Genomic DNA, 12,915 nt, shown 5'->3' on the forward strand with positions numbered 1-12,915 from the left:
GCAGTAAATTAAACAATTTATAGCATATCACGAGTGGTAAAACACACTTAATCGAGAGAAGCTGTAAGCAAGATAGACATACATCTTTGGATGTACCCTCAGAAATGCAGCTGTAGAACCTTACTGTACATAAATAGTTCAAGAATAAATAATAGGTTTTTTTCTATTAGCAGAGTTTATAATTTAAATATGGTCCTTGAAGTGGTGTCTGTTTATGGACATTCAGATCTTAAAATGAGTTTTGCTTTATATAAATGCAAAGGTTTTGAGCTGGAAACATAAAACACTCTTTGTTTTTGGTTTCGTTTTTTTTTTTTGTGGGGGGAGGTTTCTACTATTGCAGTTGCACTACGCTGGGGATTTGTCTTTCACCTATCTAAAGATTTTATTACAATATTCAATAAAACTCAATGATATATAATTTGTTATTAAATGAATTCCTACAAGAAATTTTTTTGTACCCTGCATTTCTTCTTTAGTTGTTTGGATCTGTGCCATACTTGTTGCAGTAGACCAAAAGATTTTAAATTGCTAACTCCTGAGCTGATTTAAACATAGCAGCACTATAAATTCTTGTGACAGATTTTCTGGAATCAAAATTACTTACTTCATGGTTGGGTTTTTTGCATGGAATGGCATTGAGAAAAAAAAGTAAGTTTACACAGTCTAAAATCCTTATTTACTTCATGAGACTTTGGTACTATATATATTCATCGTACTTTAATAGAGTGTATTAGATGTATGTGGCATCTTTATTTTTCAAAAAATACCCCCTAGACAGAAGCACAAATTTTTATTTAAATCATAACATGAAGATTTTACATGTGCAATATTAAACAGAGATTTCAGAAGAAAGACTTGACTAAAGCTCTAAAAACTTTTTTTCTGGCAGATAAAAATAAAACTAACAAGGAAAAATACTAATTAAATTTTTCTGTGGACAGCATTATAGGATTGAATTTATAAGAATTTAGAGACATTTTGCTTTTTTAATAGCTCAAAGTTTTCTTCCATTTCAGTAATATTTCGAAACTAGTCTATCTCACAAAATAAAATTTGGTATAGCTAGTTTCTGTCCTTTTTTTCGTTCCAGCTCACCCCTTGTCAATCGTGCTGCACTGCTCATACAAATGGATGTGTAGATAAGTCTAGAAGTAATTAGGAAAATCATTCCCATTATATATAATCCAGAAACGCACAATTGTCTTTATATCACAGGTTAGGGCATATAGCTGATGGAAAATAGATGAGTATTGTGTAGAATCTGAAACTGTTTGAACCTGTTTTATCACTAGTAAAGATACTTGCTGAATGATAACAAATGCAACATACCTAATATGTAAGTGAAAAAGTAAATTAGTAAAGGGGTTTGACCATTTTTAATAATTTTTGTTCCCTTCCCTTCACACCCTGCCCTACCCCACCTCACCCTGCCTCACCTGTCCTGTCCCATCTTTCTCTTTATCCAAGTCAATGTTATAACAATATGGAAGCTCCTTGTGTTCCCTCTGAACCACTGAAAAGGGCCTGGATCCATCCTCTTTTCACCCTCCCCTCAGGAGTTTATAGATATGACTTATTATAGAATCATAAAATCATTTAGATTGGAAAAGAACTTTAAGTTATTGAATCTAACCATAAACCTAATATGGTCAAAACCAGCACTAAATCATGTTCCTACGTACCACATCTTTAAAATAATTCCAGGAGTTGTGAGTGAACCACTTCTCTCGGCATCCTGTGCAAACTTGACAACTCTCACAGCAAAGTTAGGTTGACTAATATCCAATCCACCTCTCCTGGTGCAACTTGAACCCATTTTCTCTTGTTCTATAGCTTTTTATTTGGTTGAGGAGACCAACCCTCTACAACCTCTACCAACCCCTACAACCTTCCTTCAGGCAATCAGGCACTCATAGAGTGATAAGGTCCCCCTTGAGTCTCCTTTTCTCCAGGCTGAACCCTTCCTCATCTGCTTCTCATAAGAGGACTAGCTTTAGGTCCTTCACCAGCTTCTCTGGATGTCTTCCAGTACCTCTCTGTCTTTCTTGTGGTGAGGTGTGCAAAACTGAACACAGGATCTGAAGTGCGGCCTTACCAGTGCCTGAGTACAACCACTGCCCTGGCCCTGCTGGCCACACTATTTCTGATAGAAGAATATTTGCCTTCTTGGCCACACTGAGATCTCCCCTGAGCCTTTTCTTTCCCAGGCTAAAAAGTTGTCTCAGCCTTTCCTCACTGGAGAGATAGCCCATCCCTTTCATCATCTCTGATGGCCTCTAACTGGAGTCCTTGCAGTACGTTCATGTCTCTCTTGTACTGAGGAACCAGAACTGAGGTTGAATGTAGTCATGCAGTCCCCATCAACTGCTACTTCATGGTTGTTCATCCCATGGCTCTGACTCAGAACACTCAAGCTAGATCTCTCCAGAGCAATCCGACACAGGTGGGGCTACCTCTCAGAATCCAGAGCCACTGGGAACTAAGGCCAGAAATCATTCCATGCCTTTTTCTATTTAACAATGTAACTATAAAGAGTAGTTCATGAAATCATAGTGTGTGTAATTATTTTACAAATGATCCAGGTACTCAGTTCAAGTCTTTGATTATTTGGTTAAGCACGCTGCAGTATGTTACGACTTAGTTATTTACTTTAGCCATTCTATTCCCAGAGAATATGGAATCATAAATGCATAATTAAAGTTTTACCACTTTAGTGACAAATGTAGTGCTGTATATAAAAATGTGTTTGAGTGAGGATTTCAACTGAGACATAGGACTTTGAACTGAAACAGATTAAATTTTAGCAGTCATTTTCCCTTCCTTTTTTTTTTTTTTTGAACCTGATTGTCTAAAACAAGGTCTTGAAAAGATGGGAATCTAACTTGGATTTGACTTGTACAACTTTTCTTGAAGTAAGTATTGTTTCTAAATTAATTTATTAAACTATGTGCCAATAGGAGCAGATATGTAAGGAGAAATAATTGATTTTGATGATCCAATGTCCACGTTAAACATGCTTTTCGTGATAGAGTAATTCTAGGTGAGTATCACAGAGCAACTGGCCATTAACATTACAGCATATTAAGAGGTCTCCAAGAGAGATTCTTTTGCTTATGTTTCATCCAAAAATAATCATCCTTATCTTCTCTAAGACTGATTTATAATGTTAACCAAATATAGGAAGGGGAAATAGTGGTAGGTTTTCTTCAAAGGCAACCTATGATCTGAACTAAAAAGCTGATAAATATGTACTACAAAAGCATCAGAAAGACCTTTAACCTCCTAATGCCAGGTTTTATTTGAACACAAACTATGGTAATGAGAAAATTCAGACCCAAATAATAAGACATTATGAAGATCAAAGAGTTTATTAACAAGTCTTTGCTCTGTCTAATTTGTCCTTCCATGTGGAATGTTTTTTTTCTAGTCTTGATCTAAAACAACTTTTATTGGCTTTGTGGTTTTCAATATACTTTGCACACTACAATCAAATTTCCTTCAGGAGGGGATTTGTCTGTATTTCTTCTGATCATCTCTAATAGTAAAAATGCTTTAAATTCCTAATGTGTCTCTCTGTACCAACCTCAAAATACTTCACTTTTAATGAAGGTATAGTGTTCTGTTATTCGTATGCACTTCTACTTGACCTGGAAAGCAACAGGAAAAGGCAAACAGGGAACCTTCCACTCTTGTGTCCATCCACATCATTTAAAAAGTACAGAACATACATTTATTGTGAATAAGGTATTAGAAAAAATTGAATCCATTTTACTATTCAAAGCAGAAATAAATCACAAGCTCCCAGAAACAGATAAGTCTGGTTATCTGGTCCAAAACACCGATGACTTCCATTACAATCATGTGTTGATAGACAACATTTTAAACTCATTTATCCAGAGACACTCTTGCATTTGCATTGAACCCTCCTGAAAAAAAAACAACAACAAAAAAAAAAAAAAAAACAACAACAAAAAAAAAAACAAAAAAAGAAAAACAACCAAACAAATAACCCCAAAAAAATCCCCCAAAACAAACAGCTAAAAAATCCCTGCCTTTTTTTTCTTTCTTTGTTTGTTCTTTTTAATATCTGCTTGTCATTGTTTTGGAGGGGTTTTTGTTTGCTTATTTTGGCAGGATTTTTTTGCTGTTGTTTTTTAATCCCTTTTTTCTCAGTGATGTTCTTGATGGGTTCTCTAAGCTACTGCTGCTGTCAAGATGTCTGTCACTTGCTGTGGTGAGGATGAGGCTGCACACAGTAATACATTTTCAGTGGATACAGGGAGAGGTTTCTTGGGAGTAATGGTAGAAGGCATCTAAAAACAGAAGTGTCATCTGCTATATAAAATGGGTTCCGAATAAGGCAAAATTCATAGTGTGTTAGGCTTCAGCCTGAGAAAGTCAGGCTCCTTTATTCATCTTTTCTCTCTGTCTCACTCTCTCTCTCTCTCTCTCTCTCTCTCTCTTCCTCCTTCTTCCTCCACTCATCTCTTCCTATCTTCTTACCTTCTCCTTCTCCTTTCCTTCCTTTCTCTCACAGCTATCAGTTTTATTCCCTATATAACAGGTTTATTCTTTTCCACACACTGGTATAGTTTTCCCACCGTGTTTCTGGTACAGTTTTAGAAATGGGCTTTCCCATGAACAAAAAGGAAATTATATGAAGAGCCACTGTTGCCCCAGCAGGCTAGAAATTAACTCAAATGCGTACAAATTGGTATCACAACAATTCTTGAAATGTTCAGCTTTCCCTGCTTTTTTCTGCTATTCCCAAAACTCAGATTTCTGTTAGTACAGGGTGAAAATAAATTGTTAGTTTAAAGAAGATTCATAAATTGTGTCTGAAAACAGCTTAAAATAACTGCCAGACCATATATATTACAAAGATCTATAGACTTCACAGTTCTTTGAAAAACAGTTTTGTAAATGATAAATACATGTGTTGAGCCTCCATCACTTGGATATTCCATTTTTACCTTATGCCAGGAATCTAAGCTTCAAGCAGACATCCTAATGAGGGTGCATGCTGTGACAATCTGCTGGGTAAGCTACTATATGCAGAGCAATTTCATTATTTTTAATATATGTGGTCTGCCTATGAATACTTGATGTTCCATTTTACCTCTATCTCATCAAATTCTGGTAAAGATCCATGAAAAAGCCACAATGAAAAAGAAACACCTGAGTGATATAAATGCCTTCTTAGCTTTGCATTTATAAGCCATTTTTTTTTAGTGTAATTGAATTTGCTGATAAGCACCTGGGACTTCTTTTGTGTTGTTGTCCTTAGATTAGTAACGCCTTCTCCTAACCTAATGTGCAACAGCAATTTTTGTCTGTTCATGATTCTTTAGCTAACAAAATTATTTTCTACATAAGATATCTTTCCTGTTGAGTTCATGTAGTCAGGAGTTTCAAAACAGCAAGAATCAAGATCTGAGAAGAGGAAAAAAAATTACTTTTTCCTACCCACTGTTCCATTTCACATTATATATTTCAATACTGGTAGTTTATCATGAACAAGAATATATTATAATTCAGTAGCAGTAAAACATCATAACTTTAAGATAATAAATAAGGATTTGAATGCCTGCTTTAATCTAAATAATTCAGTTTCTTTTGACTTCCTTGGCATATCAAGAACATATAGGGCAGAAATAATATTGAAGAAAGGATAACACTACAGATTCAGAATTGAAGCTTGTAATGCAGCCATGAAGGGTAAAGCATCCCTTGTACTTTCATGCTGATTATTTCAGACAACTAAATTCGACAGTCAGCATGAGTCAAAATGGATCCCACCTTCCCTCCTACTGGAACTGTAATAACTATTCTTAGTAACTCTACAATGATAAATACTTTGCCACAAATATTATTCTGATCACGAGCAATTTCAGACACCTCAAGAACAGAAATGTGAACTTTCTGAGAATAGCAATTATTCACCTAACACAATATTTGATCAAAGTTGTTACCTCATCAAAATGGCTTTGAAAATATTCAAAATATTTCTCTAATTGAATATAATTATGTACTCTATAACTTCAATTTTAAAACAATCTAAAATTATATATATATATATATATATATGAAATAAAGATATATAAAATAACTAAAATAACATAAAAACGTATTTGGATTTCTTGCAATAAAATAGTTTACCTAAACTCTTTAGAATCAAGATGAGTCCTCATCTCAACCAAAAGTTGTAGTTTAAAATTTGTAGCACCATTATTGTTCCAAATTACTTTCTCCTCTTAGTGATAAGCGCTAGAAAGGCATGTTTCTATGTTTCCTGTGTCCTTGTATTCTTTGCCAGTCTATCCATTGTTCACCTAGCTGGACCATTGCTAGAACTAACATGATGTTAATTTTTGTCTAATCACAGAATCACAGAATGGGTAAGATTGGAAGGAACCACTGGGGTCCATCTAGTCCAAACAGCCTGCTCAAGCAGAGTCATCCTTGAGCACCTGGCATAGATTTGCATCTAGCTAATTTGCCCCAGTGCTAGGTCACCCACAGAACAAAGTTCAAGGGACTTCCTTGTGTTCAAGGGGAATTCCCTGTGTTCCAGTTTCTGCCTGTTGCTTGCCTTGTTGCTTGGCATCACCAAGGACAGTCCAGCTCCCTCCTTTCAGGTACTGATATGCATTGCTGAGGTCCTCCTCTCAAGCTGTCTCTTCTCAAGTCTGAACAGACTCAGCTCCCTCAGCTTTTTCTGGTAAATCAGGTCCTCCAGTCCCCTAATAATTTGTTCCTGGACATCCACTGGCCTGTACCAGGAGCTCCATGTCTGTCTTGTACTGAGGAGCCCCAAACTGGACACAGCACTCCAGATGAGCAGAGGGGCAGGATCTCCTCCCTTGTCCTGCTGGCAATGCTCTTCCCAGAGTGGCCTGGAATACTGTTGACATTGCACTGTTGTCCACAAGGACAATGCTGGCTCATAGACCAGGACACCCAGGTCATTCTCCAGAATAGTCCAATAGGAAATTTTTTACACAGCTGTTAGTTTCTTTACTGGAAATATTTAATGTTTTGAATTTTTCAGTTTTTTCTCTATTTCTATAAGATATTTTTTAGATATCTGCAATATAATTTTTTACTATCAAAAGATTGCAACTGGAAGGAAAAAAAACTTATCATTAGTATGATATTTATTATATCAAAAAGCCCTGGTTAAACAAGATGCAAAGTGATCTATGATCCAGAAAATGAAACATTTTGAGACTTTGACATTTTCATTAACCTAATAATTTCTTTATAAGCACTACCAGCACCCAGTGACATCATACCTGTCATCTGAACCACAAACTTCAAAATTCTACATATAAATCTACTTGCTCAAAATTTTTGTACAACCATGAGTAATTGAGCATACAGATTATTCCCTGTGAAATGAATATAGATAAAACAAAGGAAGTCCAAGTGTGGTTTAGATAAATCCAGAGTCATACAATTTAATTTGCATACAATAAAAGCATAAAACCAGGTAACATCTGCACCACAACAGGGTTTTGTTTTACTGCCTACAATTACAACACCACAGTTACAAGGAAATTCAATATAAAAAAGAATTACATCTCATTATGGCATCTAAAGCAAATGATGTGATGTGTATTTAACCTGAATACATACATTCATATATACCTTTGTATTTATATGTACATATAAATATCTACATGATATTTAGCAAGAATTATCCAACATTGTATAAAAAAGAGGAATATAAACAATTTATTTCTTTACAATTCAGTTTAGAAATAAACACACTTCATTCTGCTGTTTGAACTACAGAAAATAACACAGAAGTGATGATTGCATTTAATAAATATGGAGAAGTTGCAAGGAAAGAGAAAACATTGGTTTCTTTTTCCATTTTTTTCCCCAAGGCAATTACAAATTTGAATCTAGAGTAGTAACAGAATTATTCAGATAGTTATGTATATATTTTCCATTTTCAGAATCTCATTGCCTACCATAACCATTTTCTGCTATGGGTTTCTTTGGCTAAAATATCACAACAGAAGAAAGCTCACACATTTAAATAAGGGAAAAAAAAGGTTATTATTGTGAGATTATGTATCTACATGTTTTCCCAATTAATTTTTCTCAAGCAAATAATTCAGTTTGCCAAAAGGCTAAGAGTAAAACAAGTGTAATTTACATGAAATGTTTAACTCAGAGTAGGAACAGAAATACAATAATAATGATCTTCAAACCAAGTGGAACAACAAAGGGCTCTGCTGGTATCTGTCCTCATATTACTATGAAACACCTGCAGAAGGCAATGGAGTGCACTGGCATCAAGCTTGCAGGTACACAGCTGCAGTTGTGAGTCAATACATTGAAGCGTAGAGCCACCCAGAGAATTCTAAAAAGGATGGCAAAATGAATTAACAGAATATTTTTAAAGGACAAATGCAAAATTCAGCATTTTGACTGTATGTGCTATGGTGCAATGAAAACATTATATTTAAATAATTTGAAATTTTAACCAATTTCTTGCCTGAAAAGGCTAAAGTTTTATGATTCTACATCTATATGGTGGCATAATATCATAAATACATATATCTGTCTGATTGTGGGTAAATGTTTAAGGGGGGAAAAGACGCAGGCAATAAACAAGTTAATTTACAAAGAGGGTGATCCAAGTATAGCCCACTACCTACCTGAAAAGTCACAGATTTTTATGAGAGAAATGGCAACATTTCCTTTATGTTAATATAAAAGAACATGTTAATGAGTTATTATCTTACTTTATTTTTGCTTCAAATGGAGAAAAATATATGGAATAAAATCAAATCATTATTTATTTATTTTTGTCCAATTCAAATTTTTTTTTTAATTCCAGATAATCTGTAATCTGAAGAAGTCAGCAATAAAACACACCTTAAAGTTATGTTTTTGAGATTTAAGTATTCTATTTGCTGACCCATCCTATCCTTTGAAGTCTGTTTATTTTTCCGTAGTTCATTAAGTTAAAAAAAAACAAAACATTGTATTCTAGACAGGTCCCTACAAAAATTGTTGATAATTTAAAATTTCAGTGTCCTTAGGAAACACAGTTTTCTTTTCCTACCTGAAAAAGGTGCCAAGCCTATCATGTTTTTTATGTTCTGATAAGATTGTTATATATTAAAGGCAAAGCTACTTATAATAGAGCCATAATACATAGACTATGTTTTTCCTCATAAATTAAATTCAAAATCTAAGACTGTATCATCTACTTTCAAGTCTTCATATTACTAAATATTGCAGATAACTGAGTCAAGATGCTCATAACATGTACATGCATTTCATTACTCAAATATTAATATTTAACTTCATTAAATTTATCTTTAAGATGACAGGTATATAGGGAAGACTGCCTTTAAATAGTTAACAGAACTGTACCTTAAAAACTTAGCAATGTCAATCCACCATCACTGCTTTGTGTTATCTTTGGTGAATTAATCCTCACCAAATGAATGACAGTGGTGCCTATGCCTAAATCTTTGTTAAAAAGTGTGAACATTAAGATGGATCAGAAGACTTCAGTAATTATTTGTCTTGCCTTTACTCAGATTTACATTAATTCCAAACATGATCCTGTCACAAAATGCCAGAATTTAATTTAAAGAAAGGATTATACATAGATTAGCTGTCCTATTGAAAGAAAAAAAAAATAAAAAGAAACAAAAGGGAAAAAAGGAACCAGACACACACATGAATTTGTGTATGAGATATAACATTGTGGAATTATTTTTGTTAGCTCTGTATAGGGCATCCTATAAGAGATAATAATTAGATACACTGCATTTAAATGCAATTCAAACAGGTCTAAAAATAACTGAAATAATTTCAATTCCATAGATTACAAGAAATGAATAATTTTCAAACTGGGTATGAATGATGAGAATAATGTAAGGAGAAAAAATGAGGAGTATAACAAGTGTGATATTGGCATGACAAGTATGCTGTTTTCTTAGTGATATGAGACTGGTTTACCAAAATATACTTTAGCAGAGTGTGTTAAAATGATGGTTCTCAAAAGCATATAACAAGAAATAACAGGAAATATGATTCTCAGAAAGGATTTTAAAGGGATTGTTGTGCATTTTGTGGCATATATTATGTAATGTTTTCCCACTGCACACAGATATCACTCTACATATGTATTCAGTTAAGGATTTCATTTTCACATCTCCTTTAACATTACCTTTCACATTCAAGTTTGTAGGAGAAGATATGTTTGCTTTGAAGCTGCAAAAGAAATGCTGGAAAGCAAATAATTCCTTAGGTTCACTGACCTATCCCAAATAAAACAGAATTTCTTCTGAAAATATTTGTTATACTTAATCCTTTGGGAGAAAATAACTAAAACTATATTAGCTGTACTTTTAATGACTTTATTTAAATTTTTAGCTTAGGTCTATGTGGGAGAGGATTATTTCTAAATTTACCTGACAATTGTATCCTTGAGTTTATGTTTAGTTCTCAGATGTAGATTTTTCTAATGCAGTTCTATGCTTCAGCACTAATCCTATTTTAATTAACACTGATTTTTTTGTGCAAGCCTTTGATTACAAAACAATTTCACTTGTTTTTTCTCTGTTTCTGTTTTATTCTACTTAAAGCTTGTTTTATGTCAAATACTTAGACAATCATAGATGAAAGGGGACTTAACTATTTAGATTGGTAAATGGGATGCTGGCAGTATTTATGATTAAATTATATAGAAGAAAATTTCTAGTTGAAATATCTAAAGACAATCAGCAATTCATAGAAAGACAGAATCATAGACTAGTTTTGTTTGGAAGGGACATTTACAATTCATTTAGTCCTGCAATTAGCAAGGACATCTTAAACTGGATCAGGTTGCTCAGAGCCCCATCCAACCTGTCCTTGAATGTTGCATGGATGAAGCATCCACCATCTCTGTGGGCAGCCTGTTCTAGTGTTTTACTATTCTCATAGTAAAAAAAGTCTTCCTTATATACTTGGAATTGACTTTCCTTTAGTTTAAACCATTATCACTTCTCTTACTGAGAAGGGGCTTGCTAAACAGACTGTCCCCTTCTTCTTTGTAATCTCCCTCTAAGTACTGGAAGGCTGCTTTAAGCTTTACTTGGAGCCTTCTCTTCTCCAGGCTGAACAACCTCAACTCACCCAGAATTTCCTTACAGGATTGATGTTCCATCCCTATGATCATTTTCACTAATCTAATAAAGAAGGTAATTCTGGAAATATTTTTAACACAAAAACCCACATGCTTTCCTACCTATTGTTCATTTTTATTTTAACATAAGAAAATAGGTGGTGTCAAAATACATAAGGCTATAATTAAAGTAGAAAATGTGTAGAGAATGGAAAATTCAGACAAAAGTCAATGGAATGTCAGGGGTAAAGGGATAATGAGCAGATCTTCATACTTGTTCATTTTATGAGTAGAAATTTTAATATGAATTCTCACTTATTTCTTTGCCTAAGGGTCATGGTGAACAGGACCTTCAGCCTTGACTTTTCATTAGAGGATGGTGTGAATTTGTCACAGACTCAAACATATAGAAAATTACACTACAAACAAAGCAGTTGCTGGAAGTAACATCAGTTGCAGAGGTGTTTGAGGGTTTTTTCCTTTTTTTCCGCTCACAGTCTTTAAAACTTTACAGCATTATTTTTGTTTTCACTTACAATATGACATTGAAGAGAGGGGTTCTTCTTGGAAAAGAATTTGTGCAGTATGAACACTTTGCATGATCACTATCAAAAATCTAAAAGGGGAGATGTTTGTTTGGCATTTTTAGTTTTTTTTCTTGAGAAATATGCTGTGTGGAGTATCAGCTCTGATGCTTGAAGTCTTTATTTCTCTTGAAGTTCAGTCTTCCTGACTTGAGAACACAACTTTTCTCAGGCTCAAAAGTTGAAGTGACACAGACATTACCTGGGATGAACAACCCAAAAGTCTGTCACTTTGCAGATGCCACAGATTTGGAGAGCAGTAAACTCTAGATAGGTTTCAAGTAAAGAGTTCTTGTACCTTTCCTTCCAAATGAATTGCAGGAGACTGGATCTATTCAAGCTTCAATCCATTGATATCTAATGCCAGTGCTTCTCTGGTTTAAGTTTCTATAATAGTTCTCAGTATACATGAGCATGTGTATGGATAGAGTGCCTTAAAGGAGTCCTACTGCAGGCGTATCTCTCTTCCAACCTGAAAGAAAATGGTAATATTCACTGATGTTAGTGACATTAAACACCACTAAATAATGAAACACTAATTAAATGTCCTTTTTGTGTGAGATAATAGTTAGGACTTTGTGTGCTCCTTTTCTTCCTGGCAAATAATAGAATCAATTAAAAGTGCAGTTTTGAAAGAAACTATCCAAAAGCTACTATACTACAATTATTTCACGTGATTGGATAGTACTGAGAAGATAGGGTCTTGTAAGTGTTTAAAAATTGGATCATAATAAAAGAGTTCAGATTAAATGCTTTGGATATGTTACAGAGATATAGTGCATTACTATCAACTACTGATTAGTTTCGAATTTTACTTCTAGATACCAAACACCACAGTATTTTGGTGATGACGTGGGCCCAATTTCAACTCTGTGATCTAAAGCAGAAGACTGCAGATTTATAAAGAGGCTTTTAAATGTGACATTACAGAAATGTGCTCTAATCACTCTATATAGGATAATGTTTTCTTCCTAATTTCTTTGAATAGCAGCAATTTTACTCTAAAACTTGAGATCAATGTACTTCAAATTTGAAAAATGTGGCTGTGAATAATATCTAATATTTCATCAGTCTTTCTGTCAGTCTAAGGAGAGAAAAAAAAAAACTCCAACAATAATTTTGGAAAAAGGAAAAAAAAACCCACATTTTTTTCCTTGCATTTTAGCTGGCTAAATCAAATATTATTTT

Source organism: Passer domesticus, chromosome 2, assembly GCF_036417665.1.
Source record: "Passer domesticus isolate bPasDom1 chromosome 2, bPasDom1.hap1, whole genome shotgun sequence".
Lineage (NCBI taxonomy): Eukaryota > Metazoa > Chordata > Aves > Passeriformes > Passeridae > Passer > Passer domesticus.